Source organism: Eutrigla gurnardus, assembly GCF_963514095.1.
Source record: "Eutrigla gurnardus genome assembly, chromosome: 4".
In the NCBI taxonomy this organism is placed as follows: domain Eukaryota; kingdom Metazoa; phylum Chordata; class Actinopteri; order Perciformes; family Triglidae; genus Eutrigla; species Eutrigla gurnardus.
Window position 1 is genome coordinate 10688787 of NC_139918.1, and position 19416 is coordinate 10708202.

At 42.9% G+C, this 19416-nt stretch overlaps 2 protein-coding genes across 2 annotated transcripts in view; one reads left to right on the forward strand and one right to left on the reverse strand.

Moving 5' to 3' along the window:
- The window catches only part of basp1 (brain abundant, membrane attached signal protein 1), a 360963-nt gene that overhangs the window by 271182 nt on the left and 70365 nt on the right, over nt 1-19416 (forward strand). The window lies entirely within an intron of this gene.
- myo10 (myosin X) overlaps nt 1-19416 on the reverse strand; it is a 123161-nt gene that overhangs the window by 103287 nt on the left and 458 nt on the right. The window lies entirely within an intron of this gene.

Genomic DNA, 19416 nt, shown 5'->3' on the forward strand with positions numbered 1-19416 from the left:
AATGTTTTTTGAACAAAACCTTTTTTTGTAGCGCAATGTCGTCCCGACAGACAAGAAAAAACTTCCAACTAAAATACATTAGTCAAAATATAATGGAAAACTGGTGTCCATGTACACAAATCACTCGATCAGTGTCTCATGGCCGTTTGGCAAAGTGCCCTCAGATGTGTCGTATAACTGTAGCTTTTAAATAAAATAGCAGCTAACGACCTATTTAACAGCATACAACGCCTGGCAGGTTTGAATTATTAACAAAGCAATTGTCAGGAGGGGTGAAAGGTCACACCACTCGACACACTCTGGTGTCAGAGAGTGGGCGGGAGCAGAGGTGTCGACTGGAACATCCACAGGAAGCAGCTGCTCATCGGCCGAGCGTCCTTCTGTTGTCAGGAAACATCCAGCACAAAAGAAACCTGATGAAGTCGTATCCACCAGGTGATGAAAGCGATAGCGACTCGAATCGATGGCACTACAACACAAGTCAATTAACGAGCCTGTTGAACCACATGACTAGTAGACGTATTGCATAAAAGCCTTTCAGCCTCAAGCAAATGGACTTTCCCACGCTGCATTCATGAAACTTCAGAGACATGGAGTTTAGGGAGACGAAGCTCTCAGTGTCCTCCTCAGCTGCTTTATGGATAATTAAAAGGCATGTAGTTCTGGATCTGCAGAGCAGCTGTAGGGCGGGACCGTGTGAGTTTGCAGCTGACTCGGGAGAGGTTTGAAACCTTGTGTTTAGTTGGACGACAGTCAAACCGCCAGGGGAAAAACACACATAGACGGGGAAGAAGAGACGCTGGAGATCACACAGAGTGCACCGCTGCAGAGGACGTCAGCAAACACACCATGTTCAACACGTCAGACAAACCGCTGGTGACATAAAGAGCCGGAGAATCTTTCACGCGATGTCATATTCAATGTTCAGCAGCAAAACCAGTGATCAGCATTTAAACTGATAGCAAGAAGGGATGTGTCAGGTATCAGGGTGATTGATCACATCCAACACAGTCTCACTGCAGAACGTGAAATGCAATCTGTTGGCTCTCGTGTAGAGGGACGCAATTGTCCATTTATTCCGTGTCGCTCAGCATGAAACCGATAATATAATATGGATCCTTTTTCATGTTGGACACACATCTAATGTGTGACTTAATTCCAACGGCCTGAGCAGGTGGATGGTTTGTTACCGAACACAGGAGAAAGTAAGTACATAGTTTAGTTTAGGCAACAGAACTACTTTAGTTAAAACGTCAGGGTTTGGCTTGAAATGACTACAGAAATAAAGCAGAAATGCAACAAGACCACTTTGTCCACAGAGGACACTAACAGCAGTCTCCGAGGTGAAAGTCTTCAGTGGATTTGTGATCAATTAAGAGAAAACCTGATGCACGACAAAATACGTTTCCCTTTAAACGTAATGCAGTTTTAATTTTATGAGACCAAGCTGGTCATTTTTTAAATTATTTTTCCTTGAATTTTAAACTTTCAAATGCAAAATATTGCTTGCAAGTTGATTAAATCTGCACTGGGTAAAATCCATTTCTACTATTCAGCTTGTTAGATTCACTAAAATAAAGATTTGCTTTGAAAATAGGGAGAGATATCTTGTGTCATTAGCAGACTTGTGAGTCGACATGGGTGCCTCAGCTGATCCTGGTGCTGTGTAACTGCTTAATAACAGCTTCCTCTCACATGTTCAGTTTAGGCCTCAATGGAGGGAGTGATGCGACTATTGGAAGCGTCTCAGTTGAAAACTTTTTCAGGCCCAAACTCACAGAAAGGCTTTCCCAACTTTGAAAATATGTATTTCTACTAATGCCTCATGCTGAACAGCCTGTCCCCTTGTTCCCACTAAATCTAGTTGCCCAATCGTCCACAAACTTGTTCAAGACCTTCTATATGTCTCAACACGTCCGATTCACGTCTTTCTGGATGAATCTGTAGGGTTTGGTGGTGAAATCTGGCTGACTCAGCAGGGTGTGTGACATTTCGCCATCCTTCAGCCTCAACCAGCGGATTCTGATCCTGATGTGACCAAAGCCAGAGAACTAGAACGTGTTGTTATTACTGCTTAGACCTCCATGTGACTGCACACAATGTTAGAACTGCCAACGAGGTATTTTATGGAATCACTCACACATTCCAAGAATACTCTGAATATTTCTAATATATAAATATGTTATTTCTCAAGACAACAACAACAACTAACATCTGTTCAAAACAGCCATTACATTGCCACACAACAAAACATCGCATCTGCATCGATCATTTTGTTTCAAGGGTAAACATATTTTGTTGTTGATTACGTTTCCCCTTCATGTATCGCAATTTAGTTTAAAATGAGTCCAAAAACACAGGACTTTCATCCAGGAGACTGTGCCATCCGCACCAAGTCCTTCTGTTGTGTTTTTGTTTTATAATAATTTCATAATCATTTTAAGTCAACCGTGATGATTTTGTACTAAACCCAACCAGGTAGAGTCTTTGTTGAATTTGTCAAACCCTGGTTTTAAATGATTAAAAACTGTGACCGAAATATGTTTCTCTTGAAACTTGAGTGCAGTTTAGCTGTATGGGAATTTCGGAGGAGACAGGGTTGATCTAAAACATGCTACAACTTGTAGGACTATTTTAATGGGCTCTTTGTGTAAAACTGTCGTTCCCTTGAATCACATTTCAATCAGCAATCATTAACTTTAATATTATATTTATCATATTAACAGGAGCAACGGAACCTCACACACAACCATCACCGGTACATCACAAATTACAAACGGATGACGAGAAAACAAACTAATGAATCGACGGCCTCCTTTACTTTCCCTCAACGAACAAACACTGAGACGTTCATTCATCAGCGCTATGAATTCCCGATGACAGTGAACATTTCTTTGAGGTGTCCACTTGAGTCAGCGCGCCTCGTTAGCTATTCGACAGCTCCCGTTATGTCGTTCTGGTAACTGATGACAACGTGCATTGATAATGAGGCTCATGTTTGTGACTCATCCATTTCATTCACTGCTCGGTGTTGAAAAGAAACTGCACTATAAAGACAGAATGCCGGTCTTTGAAATCCCTCACGGCACGTTTACTGCCCGACATGAAACTGCTGCAATTTCTACTTTGGTGCCGTCACATGAGCGGGGAATCTTTCCATCGGAAGGGACCTAAATATGTGTAAATGCAATTTCACGGCTCGGTTACATGTTCACCCTTGGGAAGAGCTGACTTGTAATTGCTTATATGGTTGGATTTCATTTTGCATCCTGGTTGCTGATCTGTTTATCAAACTGTTTATCCATTTCAGAAAGTTTTAGTGCCTCTATGTTCTTATAATGCCGTTGCTTCTTTTTCTGTGTTGTTTTCTTTGTCTTTGTAACTCAATGTCATTGTTAATGAGGCCCTCGATGATCTCCCGAGTATAAATACAGGTTGAATGAATATGCCGAACCACCAAGTGTAGAGGCTGGAAATAATCAAACCAACAATGTGCAATGAATCAGTATCAGGAGGAGAAAACAAATGCGTTTAAGGTCGTGACTCCCCCTGAATGTTTGATAGAGACGGGTGAGTTTGGTGGTGGGCCGAGGCTGATGGGGAAAACAGGCGTTTTGTGTTTATGGCTGCAACCTGGCTGCTTCTTAACATGCTCTACTTACTGTTGGCCTACGTGCTGTACAACACCGCAGTTCACCAGGGGAAGCTGATTCGCTGCAGCATTTACTGCTGGATTCACAAACAGGGAATGGAAATGTTCCTGCGCCTTCTTTTTCAAAAGCTGTGTATCATTCCAGCTTGCTTTGAAAGGACATGTTTACGCCTCAGCTGGTCAACAGGCCTGTCTGGTTACAGAGGCCAAATTGAAATACATGTTTGCATGACTTTAAATTTTACAGTTGGTTTTCTTGAGAAAGCTCAAGCTGGAAAAACACCGAGCCCTCAACCTAGCCTGCAGCGCTAGCTACGAGTCACTAATGGATAAGCCCCTCCCCCCTCCGTCAAGCTGTCGGAGCCCACACTGTCACTCCCTGAATAAATATTATCTCATTTTTGGGAAAGATTAAAGAGCAATTTTAGAGAGAAGCAGAAAGAACACATATTTCCAGGATGTCCAACAGGTTGCAGCTCAGATCTCCTACAAAAGCCCTGAAGGGACTTTTACCTTCAGAAGGCACAACATCTTAATGAATCCGTCTCCCTGAGAGAGTTCAAAGCTCTGATCAAAAAAATTGCTATAACAGGAGATTTATCATGTATCTGTGTTCCCTCGTCTGGAACATGGTCTCTTTATTTCTGTTTTTGAAATGCTTTATTATAAAACTTTTGTTGATGTGTGACACGGATCATTTACTGATCATTTACTTAGCAATCAAATTAAAGGGTTTTGAAGAAGATTACCAACCCTGGTTTATAAGATGCACCTTGTGGCTGCACCCAGTAAGGTACAACTCGGCCAAAAATATTATTTCGCCCTCTCAATGAGATCTAAAAAATGTTAGTAGTTCTACTAAACTTCAAATGTGCTGAAAGCATCCACCACACTGGAAATACAGAGCAAAAACATTTCCAAGTTTATGTTCTATTTGATCTAAGACACCTGCACACCGTGACCTTTTACCACACTTTTTTTCTTAAACTAAAGCACTCTTGGTTTTCTTTGAGTTGGCTCCTTATTTCGTCATGAGTGCCAGCACCTGGTCGGTTGCTGGCCAAGCTACAGATGACTGAGAAGATGGTCCCATTTCAAGACAGCCACATGAAACAACAAAGGGGTAAAAGGAAAAAAAAGAAAAAAGACAACCTCTGAGACATTTTTAACCCCCCAACTAGAACATAAACAGACTTATCCTGTGCATGCAAAAGAGCTGAACATGTTCAAAAGAGATTTGATGAAGCCCTTTGAAAACCAACAGCTTTGAAGTGAAGAAATCCCGAACTTGCTTTTCCAGGTTTCACATATTTGTTGACGGCTTTCCCATTCATCCAATTGGAATATTTGTTTCCGGACTTCACAGTGAGCTCATCTGTAAAATGCAAAAAAACACTTTGGGACACTCGCCGTTGATTACGTCACTGCTGCCGCACAATTAAAATCTGCCAGGTCAACAATGGCTGGTGGACCATTAATTATAAATTCTGACTATTTTTTGAATAAATACATACATATAGTAAGTTGTAATTTAAATTCCTCTTATGAGCAGTTATTATGTCTAGGGCTTTTATTGTGAAAAGTAAGAACGAACGGAGTGGTATATGCTGCTGTCAATGTGGAGGCAACAAGCGTGTTTTCCCAAATGAGTAACTAAAATACCAAGTAGTAGTGACCGCCTGTGTTGGAATGCTCTACTCACGTTAGATATATGACTTTTGCGCCACGCTTCTCATCATGATGAACGGTGGAATACTACGAGTCCGCTACTGATGGGGTTTGTGAGTGGAGCAGCTTGCAGGTGAGAAAGTATCTGTATGGAGCATGAAAGCAGTCGACTAAACCTGGCTGTTTTTTTTCTTTATTGTTTTAACAAGGACGCTCTTTCAAACTGTTTTTGGTTTGTAGAACAAAGCGGCGGTGAGTCGCGTACGCTCCGGCTGTAATCTAGGTTATGCTTGCTGGGCAGCTTCCTTGTTTTCTCCTCACTGAGTCAAACGTGCAACATCCACAGAAAAAGCCAATGGGGTTTTTGTTGTCTGCCATCGGCATTTTTAAAGGTGGGGGGCTCCACAAACTAAAAAATGGACTGGTGGGCTTTTGTTTTGAGGGATATTTAGCTACATTTGCTTTTCATATTTAGTTTGGAGACGCCACTAAACCCCAGCATCAGTGGATCGGGCCCTCCCACTGAGCACCTCACAAACACGAGAACCGACTGCACCAGCATCACTGTGTTTATCCCATTACAAACTCTGAATACCGCTTTATGTATCATCTACTTCTGCTTGCAAATAAAAAGGCCACACTTTCCACATCTCATGAAGCCAGACCACAGGAAACCCAGCTTGATTAAGTTACCGTGACCGAGTCAAAGGACGATCAATGCTGATGTACTGCCGGGACTTTATTTTTCATTAAAAGAGTGGAACGGTTCAAAATAGGGGCGATAGGGGACTTGGACACACGGAAGGTTGTAACCTTTAAACATGATGAAAAAGTCACAGAGACGCAAAACTGCAGTGGGACTAGTTTGTGATAAAAATAAAGGTCTGTGAGTCATTAGTCACCACAGCCATGCAATGAACAGTTTGTCTGCGCCGCCAGCTGAAGCAAACAAGCCAAATGAAACTCGCATGAAGAAAGTGAAGTTTGAAGAAACACACGACAATGAAGGCCTGACGCCGAACTAACTGGGTTTCCACCAATTTCCACTGCTAAAGACCACTTAGGCCCATAAAGGGGGCGGGGGGTGACCAAACTCCCCTCGCTAAAGCCCACCTGACCTACTTTCTTCTGCTCTGTGTGTGTGTGTGTGTGTGTGTGTGTGTGTGTGTGTGTGTGTGTGCATGAGAGACTTCTTGTTTCAGACATTGTTTGTACAAGTGTGTGAGAGCAACAAAAAAAAGCAGCGGTGAAAAAGCATAAAGTTACATGCATTAAGTCAGCGTTGAGGAGGTGTTCTTGGGAGTTTGGTGTGTGTGTGTGTGTGTGTGTGTGTGTGTGTGTGTGTGTGTGTGTGATGGGCTGGCAGCTGAGGCCAGAGCTGCCATGTGTTGCCCAGCTGTGGTCGCCCGGCGTTGGTTTTGCAGACTCGTAGCGGAGGGAACGGGCAGAATATAAATACTGTCTTTCCTTTTCTGCCTTTCTTCTGGGACAAACAACAGTTGCCTCGTTGTAGGGGGGGCAGTTTTACCCAGAGAAAACACACTGTGTGGCTGCACAAATTAAAGTGGGTTTTTATCGAGACCTGAATGTGCTGAACGCTGGGGAAAGTGGTGACACTACGTAAAAAGGGTTGGCTGTCGTATCAATTCTGGTTCTTTAACCATGTCTGTTGTGGGAATTCATTCACTACTTTTACATCCTCTGCTCTCGGCTTATTGTGAGGAAAAGTCCTGCTAGTTTAAATTTTAATTTAAATGTTTTCTCATAAAACTTTCCTTTTCGTTCAGTTGTCTTGAGAAAAGAATCCACTTTCTATCGTCACTCAGAATGAGAATTTCCTCTCAGTCCTCTTTTTTTCACGTTCCGCCTTTCATTTCTGAATGACCTCTATCTCAGACGGATCGGAGTTCAGGAAACCAGCCTTGATCTTTAGGTAGAACAATCCCTTTCAAGCCGTTTGACCCACTAAACTGCGTAGATAACCGTGTTTATTCTGGCTGGGGCTGTTTGCTCAGTTTAGTGTGAGAAAACATGTGATCCCTGGACACGCTTCAACCCCTCAGAGCTTTTAACTTCCTCTCATGATTATATGGCTTTTTTGGAATAGTGTCAAGTCGCTGAGTGCACATGCAAAGAAAATCTAATAGTTCTGGTGGCTTGGCCGTTGAAGAACTGGGTTAAGTGGTGAGGCTACGTTGGACTTAAAGGAGAAATACTCTGCAGTGGATAAACAAACTGGAAGGGTCTATCTAATGAAAGGGGACCCCAAAGTGTTTAAAACACCATATTTCACACAGTCTAATGACTAAATTGTTCTCTGGAATTAATGGTATCAAATGAGAGGTAAGACGTGACGCCTGCTGCCACTAAAACACTACTTGAGTCTTGCTCAAGGGCACTGTGACATTGCAGCGGTTTGCCTTGGAAGAAGTAAACAAGCTGCGGTTCAAGTTTGAGAAGGTGAAGGGAACTTTAAGGCGGATGAGCTAAATGCTAGAACTCGTTTGTGGTTAAGGAATCTTCTGAAGCTGAGTCAAGCTAAAGGCATCCCACGTTTAAGCCAGCAACCCAAGAAAAACAAACTGTTTAATCACAGCAGGGGTGACAGCAGGCCACACGAAGACTTAATGGCCACTATTTATTTCGAAAATGCGCCATCGTTTCTTTCCTCATGGTTGGATCCAAAAGAGTTTTCATCAAAAACACGGTTAGATGTGGCTGAAATTTGATTTTGTTTTTGACGTTTAGGCTACGAATCTTGCACATCGAGGTGTATTTAGTGGCTGTTCTGGAGCTTTTAACCGTATCACAGGTTCTTCATCATCAGGGTAGTATTGAAAGATTCCCTGGATCACAGCTAGGACTTCATTCATCCACTTCAAAACTGACTTTCAAAGTTCATTTTCAAGTTGAACAAAACGTTACAAACTACTTTGCACCATCATTGGTTGATTTCACATTTCAGAACTGATAAAGAAAAGGTCACTTCTTACCATATTAGTCACTGAAGTGACCGACTGTGTGGTAGACGAATGGTCACTGTATTCAACTGTCATGTATTTTTTTTTACACTTAAGGTTAGCTGCGACCATAACGTCATGAGACTTGGTGGCGAAGTGACAGAGCATCTTCAGGAAAACTTCCTCAATTGTTGGTTTCACACGGGACATGAATATCGGTCTTCTGAGTGCTCTGTTAGTTTGTCCCATCCACATCCTCTATCTTGCATCTTTCTCGCTCAAAGTAGATTAAAGTCTCCCATAATAGAACTCTTCCAGTAAAGTAGCAGAACTATTTAATACAGATCTTGAGCTACTTCCTCTAATTTGCTGCTGCCTTTCGGCCCTACACAACAGCGTATACATAATTCCAAGTCATCTTGATCATTGAAGCTGCTATAACTCTTAATGAACTCCAATAATCCAGAATGAATCTGGGTTGTCTGCAGAGAGGAGATGCTCCGATTGCCTTTTTTGGCTCCACGCTCCGCAGAAAAATCAATCAGCTCGTTAAGTCGGATAATGACCCGACATTTTCCTAATAGCCGGAGTTAAAATGCTGTCCGACGTACTGCTGAGTGCTCGGAGGAGCCCCGAGAGGAGAAGACAAGGTAACAGGATCGCATGAGAAGCAGCTAATTACTGGAAATGGATGTTTGGTTTTTCGGGTTGTGCCCGGCCGGCACTTGTGTTGTTTTTGTGTTGTTTGCGTGGACGGGGGTTTCCAGGAAGCTGCTGTCAACACAGAGTGCAGGATCAGATAAGCCTCCTTCTGCTGCTCTCCCAGATCTGATAAGAAACACGACTGTATGCATCCCAGATAATAACTGATGTCCTTTATGAAAGTGTGTCATTTGTGGGTTAAAATGACGGTGAAGGTCTCCAGGCAGGTTGTGAAGCATATACAAGGGTATGGGTTTTGTGTACAGGGACACAAATTTTTCTGTATAAAGAGGCTTTGTTGTCCCGACTGACAGAAAAAGGAACTTGTGCCGAATGATTAATAAATGGACATTTTGTTTCTACACAAAACAAATAGATTAAGTTTCATGACTGCTTCACCGACTGCCATGAGACTGTGTTGAAATCTGTCTGCGATTCATTTAATTGTCTTTTTCAGCAGTTAAATGTTCAGATCATTAAGCTGTCGGTCACAGAGCAGCTGAGGGTTGAAAGCCTTGCTCAAAAAGCACTTCGGCAGTGGCGCTTAATGAACTGGGAGCATAAACAGCACAAATAGTCTTTATTTCCCCTGGGATTGCCTATCTTGAGTCAGTCTGGATTTTGTTCACATCACAGTTTAACCTGGTAGTTCACAGACGGGTTGGGACCAAATTTCCAAAATGACGGATTTCATTGGAATCAGGAGGGGATTAAAAAAAAAAAAAGTTGCTGACACATATTGCCAAACACCTGCCTTGTGTTTTCTAGCTTCCTACCTGCAGGTGTTTTTGAGTCAGGTGATTTTTATGGAGGTTTTTTTGTGTACGTGTGTGTATACACACTGTAATCTGCCCTCAGGTTATCGTGAATCATAAATTACAACACAGCAATAACAACCACGTAATGGGAGAAAATAAGTTTCCCTTGAAACATAATTGAGAATGAAACATTATTTTGGAGGAGACACCTGGGTAACGATTTTTTGGGGTAAAAACTTTGAGAAGGAGACCTTTGAACTTTGAATAAGTTGTACATAGTACAATATTAATGGCAGACAATTGAACACAGCCTCCCGTAGACCAGGTCCTGTATGAACACATGTGGAAAGAGTCGGAGAGAGCAAGAGTTTAGGAAGAATCTCAATCCGGAGGAATGTTTCGAGCCATCCGGCAGGAAGTCCAGACTTCATAGACGAGGAGAGGAGGAGGAGAGAACAGAGGGAGGTGATGAGAGTTCTGGATGGAGGGAAAGAAAGACGAGGAGGGAAAAGAGACTCCAACAACAAATTATTTACAGTTCCCAACGATCAAACCTCTCATGCAGGACTAAATGGTCATGGATCAAATCAGTTCTTTACAGACTGGCTATTCTTATTTTCCACAAGTCACATGCATTTCGTTTTTTTCAGGCTCTCTACATATCATGAAAGAGAAAAGGGAGTCAGAGTTTTTATTATTTTCCTGAAACTCTTCATAATTTTCTTATTTATAATAATATATTTCTTTTACGTTGAAGCCAAAAACATTCAAGTCCTCACTGTTAAATTTTGCACCTGATTTTGACATTTGGTTGAAGTCTTTTCAAATCAAGAGACAATTAAGTATGCAAGTTAATATGAAGATGTCCTCTAATGTAAAAATGTGAACGATGTTTTTGGTTTATTTTTAATAACGCGTCACATTTCAAATGGCCCAACATGTTTTGTTTTACGGAGACTTCAGTCGTTCTGTTGCCATTGAGGGTAACAGGCTTTGTTCTAACATGTCAGCTGTTTCTGGATTCAACCGGGTCTGTTTCCTGTTCAAACAACAACAGAGTTTAGTCAACAAAAAATTGCACTTTGGTTTAGCTATTGCTGCTGTTCCTTCATGTTGTTTTCACTCTAGAGAAATGGCAGTCAGGGAATATTTGTTTGCCGTATATTTTGTTAAAACAGATTGAAGACTTTATGAAATAAAAAAAAACTGTAATGCTAATCCTGCAGTCCTGATCCTCAAACCGACCCTCAACACGTGTGTGAGATCAGTCTTCTGTGTCTGACCTGGTCGACCACGACGGCCTCTTTATCACAACAACGCAGACCTACAGACACAAGGCTGCTATTGTGGAATCTAAATCACGGATCCTGGAGGATGAAGATCGAGTCAGAAATGTCTTATCTTGCAAGAACTAATCCCTCGGTGTGTGAATGAGCGGGTAAAGTCTGAAATTGAAGAGCTGCGTACGTGCAGGACTCGTGCAGGACTAAAAAAAAGGAGAAACCACGATGCCTAGTGTCTAGTTCAATTCCTCTGGCTCTATTTTTTCAGGAACCATTGAATGATTAAAATAGTTTGAACTGAATGGCTATCGATCACTTACTACATTATCAAACGAGCCCTTCAGCACTACTTTTTCCGCTCTCCCTCCAGAGAGGTCAGAAACAGAAGATGCAGTTGCTCAAGGACACTTCAGTACGGGCAACAGTCCTCCACTCGATGTCTCCTTTCTTGGTCCACCACCAGGCTGCTGCTATTAGAATGGTCAATTGGAATGAGAATTTTGGTATGCAATCCCCATCGCAGCCAAAAGGAGGAAATACAAATAAAGAGGTTTCCTGTCTGAGCGTGGCTCTGGAGCTACAGGCCTGAGACTTTGTTTGATTTCCCACAGTCACAGATGCCCCTCTGCCCTCTATACAGTCAGTGGAGAGCAGGGAAACCAGTTTGAGATGGAGTGCAGGCGGCTCTGGCTCACATCCAGAGTGTCTGTCTACTTGAGAAGGTGTTATTTCAGCAGCAGCATAAGAAACACTCAGCGGGCTGGCTCTCAGCGGGCTGTGTCTTTTTTTTTTTCTCCCTTCACTAAACACTAAAGTGACGTGAGAAATAAGATACCGACTCCTTGCTTGTGACTCTGGAAAAGGAATGTTTTTGTGTCAAACTTAATTAGAAGACTCAAGGCAAGAAAGCCAGCATGGAATTCAGCTCCAAGTCCAAATACACACGTTTACACTATAAGGCCCCAAATACGTGGACACCACCGTTTCTCATGGTTCGGGTTGGAAACTCTTAATTCTAACAAAGAGAACGAAACGCAATTTCTCTGGACGCCTCCACATCCAGGTCCATTAGAATCATACAAATACCAACGTGATCTCACGGAACTACGTGAAGGGAACACGGACAACGCATTACAAACACACTTCCAAGCAGGAGTCCAAAGTGTTGTTATTCTTAAGTAACGTCAGCGACGTTTGTGACATGGCGTCATGTTACGGTTGTTCTGGAACATATTTTGCTTAGTTTACGTACCTAATTTAAGCCAAACACAATCTTTTTCCTAAACGTAATGTAATGGTTTTGTTGCCTGAACCTACCACAACCCTTTCACTGTAATAAAATGGCACGAAAGGAAAAGTCAAAAATCTGAATAAAGACATGCATTCCCATGAGATTGAGTTGGGCACGGAATATTTCAAATGAAATGCCGCCACGTCAGTAACTTTTTCTTATCTACTAAGTTAGGTTTAGGAAAGAAAAGATCAAGTTCTGTAACCTAACTTAGCCTACATCATTTCAAATAGATCAACGCTGACTTTTGGGTTCAGACGGGACACAAACATCGGTCTCCTGGGTGAAAGTCCCATGTTTGACGACTCAGACTAGAATATAAACATATTTCTGTTGAAACTGGGAATGATCATGTCCACCTCAACAACAGATCCCAATTGACTTCCAGTTGCATTGTTTCCATGGTGACGTATTTTTACGTGCCGCCACCATGTAACACGCTTTCAAGAGGTCTTGGTCATTTCAAGTGTTCCTGTGAGATCAGGCTGCTCCGTGAGGTCATGACATGTGGTTGAAAGCTTTGCAAAACAAAGTAAGTAGACGTTGAGTGTCGAATCGTATGTCAAGTTGCAGCTTTCAAGGTCAAGAATGAACGTTCAAAGAGTTCATCTCCAAAATGTTTGTTGCTGATGTTCAAGTGTCCACCATAGTTTAAGACAGGCGTTGATGTGAAAGGGAGATTCCTCAGACTCCTGGACATCCAAAAGCTGCAGACTGAGCAACAATTCAGCTGTACGCACAACACAGTTGTCCTTGGAGGTTGCGTCTGCAGCACACAAAACGACAAATCTGCAAGCTGTTTAAATTCCTTTCGGTTCCTTGAGGCTGCTCTACGGGCGTCGGGTTTCAGCTTTAAACAAGCCAGGGAGAAACGGAGGGGGGGAACGTTCAGACACAGCAGCGTGACTCACACACTCAAAACTGCTTTAAAATACATTTCAAATGGGCCGGGTTGTGCTTGTTGTGGTGAGCCTATTAAGGTCTGTGATTGAGACGTTACTTTTTGGATGGATTCAATGAGAGATGACACCTTAGGGTGAGGAGGAGGAGGAGGAGGGACAGGAACGTGTGAACCAATAGGACGTTTCTGGACTGGAATCTAGGAAACCAAGTGAATCACATTCTTCCAGGGTTCTAAGTATATAAACATAAATGTGTGACTCCATTACAACCGTGGAGCTCGCAGACTGCCAAAGCTGCAGCAGTAAGAGTTTCCTTTTGCAGATCATTCACTTCCTGGGAGGATTATCTAACAACATAGTACATGAATACAACAGAGATCTTCTCATTTGGAAGCTACATAAAGGCTAAACTAAATCTATAATCCATATCACCAAGTGAAGCATGATCAACCTGGCAGTCGGACACAAGAGCGGGTCACAAGATTAATCTGGTACATTGTTATAATTCTTCTAATCTCATCTTTTTTTCTTGTTAATAACAGGATCGTTTGACCTTTACAGAGCCCTAAAACACTCAAATGTTTCGATGTGGAGTGGAGAAGTTTTAAAGGTATACAGGCTAAAATGGTTGGGAACCGGTGCTTTACGCTGCATTCACATGCAAACAGATGGTAGACTGCATATCATTTTAATGGACAGGAGCAGGACGGACAAATTAGGTGAAGCCGGCAATGGAAGACGGCATTCACGTCCAACATTTAAATTCTTTTCATTTTTGCCGTCCTTTGTGAGGGAATTTACAACCGAATGTGATGTACGATTTAACACAAAGATGCATTTTATAGCTGTGTTTAAATTCCAAACTCATTACACAATAACTTCAGCTAGTGCGTTCTGAATAAAGCTAAATACATGCTCGATGCTAAACACAGCTAACAGCTTGTGAGAGGCATGATGGGAAACACCATGCACATCGTGGTAAAATCTGGTTCCATGAGTTGGTATTTGGCTTTTATGAAGCATTTAAGGTATTTGAAGTATTAAAAAAACATTCTTTGCACACTCAATAGTTCTATGCCGTACGACGGCGTGGACCATGCAGTCTTTCTGCCATTAGTTGTTGGTTATCTGCATATCTGATCACAGCTGCTCAATCCATTTGCCTGGACGAACACAATGATCAGTGCAAACCCACAGCAAGCGGGCAGCAAGCAAGCCAGCTCTCTGATTGGTGGGCAGGTGAAGCCCACACCTCACGCCACGCCCACCAGTTCAAATAGAACAAACCTTGTAACTGTCTGACTCTATGTCAACGCTCCACCTTAAAAACACACCTCAGAACCCGCCGCCCTACAGCATGCACCGCTGCACCGCTATTGGTTGGAAGAAAACAGGTTATTGGCCAATCAGTGGCACCCAGCGACCAGGAGTGTCCTGCAGCCTGGAGGGTGTCGGTCGGTTGAACCTGAATGAAACCTGCCTCATCCTGCATCCAACAGCTGCCGCTCTCAGTGGAGTTTCAAACGTGCCTTTTAAGAGGTTTTTCCATCGACCTTCATTTTTGTGGGATACAATTTGTGGTGGTCAACGTGGCAACAGACAAAAATACTGGAAAGATTTGGTGGTTTTTATAAGTCAGTCTTGAGTCTCATGGCAATGTGTGAAATACTAATTATTCATGTACATGGATCAAAAATGTACCATTCTTTTCTTGTTGCTCAGCACTTGATAGTATCCTACATTCCTTCACCATGCTGTTTTTTACGCTACAAAATTAGTAATAATAATAATAATACATTTTATCAGTAGTGCACTTTTCATTCAATGAATCTCAGAGAGCAACATGAAAAATAAGCATACAAACATCACATCACATGACAAAGGGGGCTCAATTTAACAGGCGTTTGAATAAAAAGGTGTTCAGGCCTGCTTTCACTGAATCCAGGCTCTGTATTGTCTTTCTCACTGTGTAATACTACGTCACCAGCTCTGGCTGTTGCATACAAACGTGGATGTGATAATTTGTGTATCCCCACCATGAAAAAGGATCCTGACAGACTTTTCATTTGCATTGTTTTGGTGCCAAGTACACGAAGCCATATCTTGCATTTCATGACTATTTCACAAACTGCCACGAGACTAGGAGTGATTAGTAATTATGTGCCAATAGTCAGTATAATGATATGAAAGTGGTTTTGACACACAACCATCCTCCAACCATCAGCAGCCTAACTCCTAATACGTAATGTCTACTTGTTCTGCTCCTGGACAGTTTGAACAGAATCCTGTTTGTCCAGCACGTTTCTGGTTTTGGCCGTTTTTTCCTCGGCATCGTTCATCACACTGAAACCTGAGCAGCGTAATAAAGGGATGGAAAACCCATTCATGTCCCGAGAAAGTGGGCAGGTGATGAAAATGTGCAGTCTGAATGTGTAGTCACAGTCTATTTATAGTCTCTGGACGGACTCTGGTCCAGACTGTTTTGGCTGCAGCTCAGTAATTAGAGACGGGAAGCCTCCCGCTAAGAGATGTGTCACTTCAACACTTTTGTGTCTCGAAGGTTTGGGACAATGCGCTTTGCTGCAGCACATCATCAAGTTGTTGGAATGTATTTACCCTTTATTTATGCAGGGAGGGAGATCTTGTGATTAATAATTCTTATTTAAGATTATTCTAGTGTTTTTCACAAAATATGATGATGTGTCTCTTATCTATGACACAATACAAGCATAATATAAATGCATATATCGATCCCAGTATGTTTAAGTGCCATTTTAAGAGTTTAAAGCACATTTTGATGTTTATTGGTGAAATGTCTTGAATCTGAAACTGCATCGTATCTTAATTTCTCCAAATATAAGGAGACTAAAAACAACCATATTTTGTGCTTTGGCAACTAAAAGCCGAAGCCTGATTTAACCGCGTCTCAAAGTTATTGTTGAGCTCTGTTCTTCCACAACTCAAGAGCAGTGCAGAATGAAATACAAAGCATTCACTGACATTACCATGTACCCATGATGCTTTGTGGGTTCGCACGGACAATGAGAAGTGTTTCTGCAGTAAATTTACCAAAGGAGCAGACCAGTAATCTTAAGGAGGACGGTTGTCGACTACAGAGTGTCTTTGTCCAGCCTCAGTCGCTGTGGGTCCCTCATCTAGAGTCTCGGTGTAAATATGAAACACTCCAGCTTCCTTCCCAGTTCAAATTCCTCTCTGCTCAAACTGCTGGCCTCCATCTGCGGCGGCTGGAAGCTGCTTTACTTCCTTGTCAAATGCCCTTTTCCTTAAAGACTGGGCTCTTTGTTTCAGCTGCTATTAGCTGGCAGAAATAAAGGCAGGCAGGCCGATATTTGAGACTATTGTGCACGCCTGCCTGCTTCTGGCTCTCACAAATATTCCCTCTCAGACTTCCATGGAGAGCTCCACAGCCAGACGGACCGAACACCCTCGCTTCCACCTCGGATGGTAGTTTTCCTCAGCCTGAACGCTCTCACGAGCGCCCTATGAGCTCAGCGAGTCTTGTGACCTTTGGCCTGTCGTACCGCTGAAAGCCTGGCTGGATTTTTGAAAGTGCACGAGCGACCAATGAGAGAGCAAGGCAACCGCTCCACCAGGAAGCAGAGCTTTTTTCAGCCGTCTAACCGTTCTCCCTCTACCTGACCACAAACCGGTTTTTAAATCGCTCCGGGTGTGTTTTTATCCAGAGTCGTCTGTCAGTGAAAGTGATACTGCTGTGATGACACACTGTTGCCCTAAAAGGAGACACACTCCGTGAATCGGGATAAAAAAATGAAATATGTACTCATTTCAAACAAAAGAAATTTAAAAACATAAAGATTATAAAATGACAGACATTTCAAAGACACTTCAGGTGAATTGGGTAAACAATATTAACTAATAGATATGACCATGAAACATCCCCAGTTGATTAGGGACATTAAGTCAATTATTTTTCGTATTAGAAGTTTTCTGGAATATTATATCTAAATATGCAAATTGATCATTATCGAATGATACATTTTGGTGAATTTAGGAGAAATCAGCACAAATCGAAAAATAAAATACACCTACATGTCGTGTTACTAAAGATAAATAGTCCAAAAATCTCAAAATTGACGAAAAAGCATGAGAAGTTAAATGCTTGGAGCCCTAAAAGGAAGAAATGACTTGGGTGTCGCCGCCGTTACCTGGCCAACGTCATCAGACAGGTGTGGAGGCAAAGTCACCGCAATGAACGCTTATTAGCGGTGAGTCACAGCTCGTGGAAGATTTACTCAGCCGGCATGCTTCAAATGTGAAGATCAACCGGCTGACAGACTGAACTGTGGTTGATTCTATTATATCACCTGAACCACAGAGCTCAGGTACCTGTGAGACCGACGTAACTGGGATCGAGCTGCTGTGATGACAGGATCCTTCATGGACAATCAACGCATAGTTAACTGCTTTAACCAGTCTATCACAGGGCCGACATGTAGAGACAGACAGGTAAGTCTATCACAGGGAGACATGTAGAGACAGACAGGTAACCAGTCTATCACAGGGCCGACATGTAGAGACAGACAGGTAACCAGTCTATCACAGGGCTGACACGTAGAGACAGACAGGTAACCAGTCTATCACAGGGCCGACATGTAGAGACAGACAGGTAACCAGTCTATCACAGGGCTGACATGTAGAGACAGACAGGTAACCAGTCTATCACAGGGCCAACATGTAGAGACAGACAGGTAACCAGTCTATCACAGGGCTGACATGTAGAGACAGACAGGTAACCAGTCTATCACAGGGCCAACATGTAGAGACAGACAGGTAACCAGTCTATCACAGGGCCGACATGTAGAGACAGACAGGTAACCAGTCTATCACAGGGCCGACATGTAGAGACAGACAGGTAACCAGTCTATCACAGGGCTGACATGTAGAGACAGACAGGTAACCAGTCTATCACAGGGAGACATGTAGAGACAGACAGGTAACCAGCCTATCACAGGGCCGACATGTAGAGACAGACAGGTAACCAGTCTATCACAGGGCCGACATGTAGAGACAGACAGGTAACCAGTCTATTACAGGGCTGACATGTAGAGACAGACAGGTAACCAGTCTATTACAGGGCTGACATGTAGAGACAGACAGGTAACCAGTCTATCACAGGGCTGACATGTAGAGACAGACAGGTAACCAGTCTGTCACAGGGCCGACATGTAGAGACAGACAGGTAACCAGTCTATCACAGGGCCGACATGTAGAGACAGACAGGTAACCAGTCTATCACAGGGCCGACATGTAGAGACAGACAGGTAACCAGTCTATCACAGGGCCGACATGTAGAGACAGACAGGTCTTTGGACTTTGGGAGGAAGGCAGAGAACCCGGAGAGAACCCACTTACACGGGGAGAGCATGCAGGAAGGAAGACGCAGAAGGAACCCGAACCCGACCTGGGAATGGAACCCGGGACCCTCTGGCTGTGAGGTGACAGTGCTACCCACCACACAACCGTGCAGGACTTCAAAAACATGACCAGTGCTTCTTTGCCAATTTAATTTTTTGTTGAATAAACCATAAGAAAACTGTGAAAAGTCCATCCTCACTTGTTAGGCGTCTTCAAATGTGTAACCATCATTCCAAAAACCAAAAGATGGTATAGTTTAGACTCCTGTCACTCGATTCATGATTACCTGCACAATTCTTCCAGCTCTCTATATGACGGCAGAGATAAAAGCTTGAATAATACATCTCTAAATGGATTTTAAGACTTAAAGGAGGCATCAGCTCAAACTGTCATAACGATCAATAAAGGTCTCCCTGCTGCCCCAGGTCCAGACTTCTATTAATAGCTTTACAGCAACTTTTGCGGAAATACCACAGACCTACTGGGATCCAGTCCAACACCCCCAGCACAGCCGCTGATGTTCTACTGATGGTCCAGTGTGTGTGTGTGTGTGTGTGTGTGTGTGTGTGTGTGTGTGTGTGTGTGTGTGTGTGTGTGTGTGTGTGTGCCTCTGGACGGCTTTAAATAAATACATAAACGCGTTATGATATTTAAATAGGAAGGTCAGAGTGGGGAGTTGATGTTCTGTACGTGTGTCTCCTCCACACAACGATGCGGGGAAGCGTCGCTGTGTCGTGGAGACACAAAGAGTCAAAGCGACACTTGGCTGCAACAGGTTGCACGAATGAAAATAAAGACCTTAC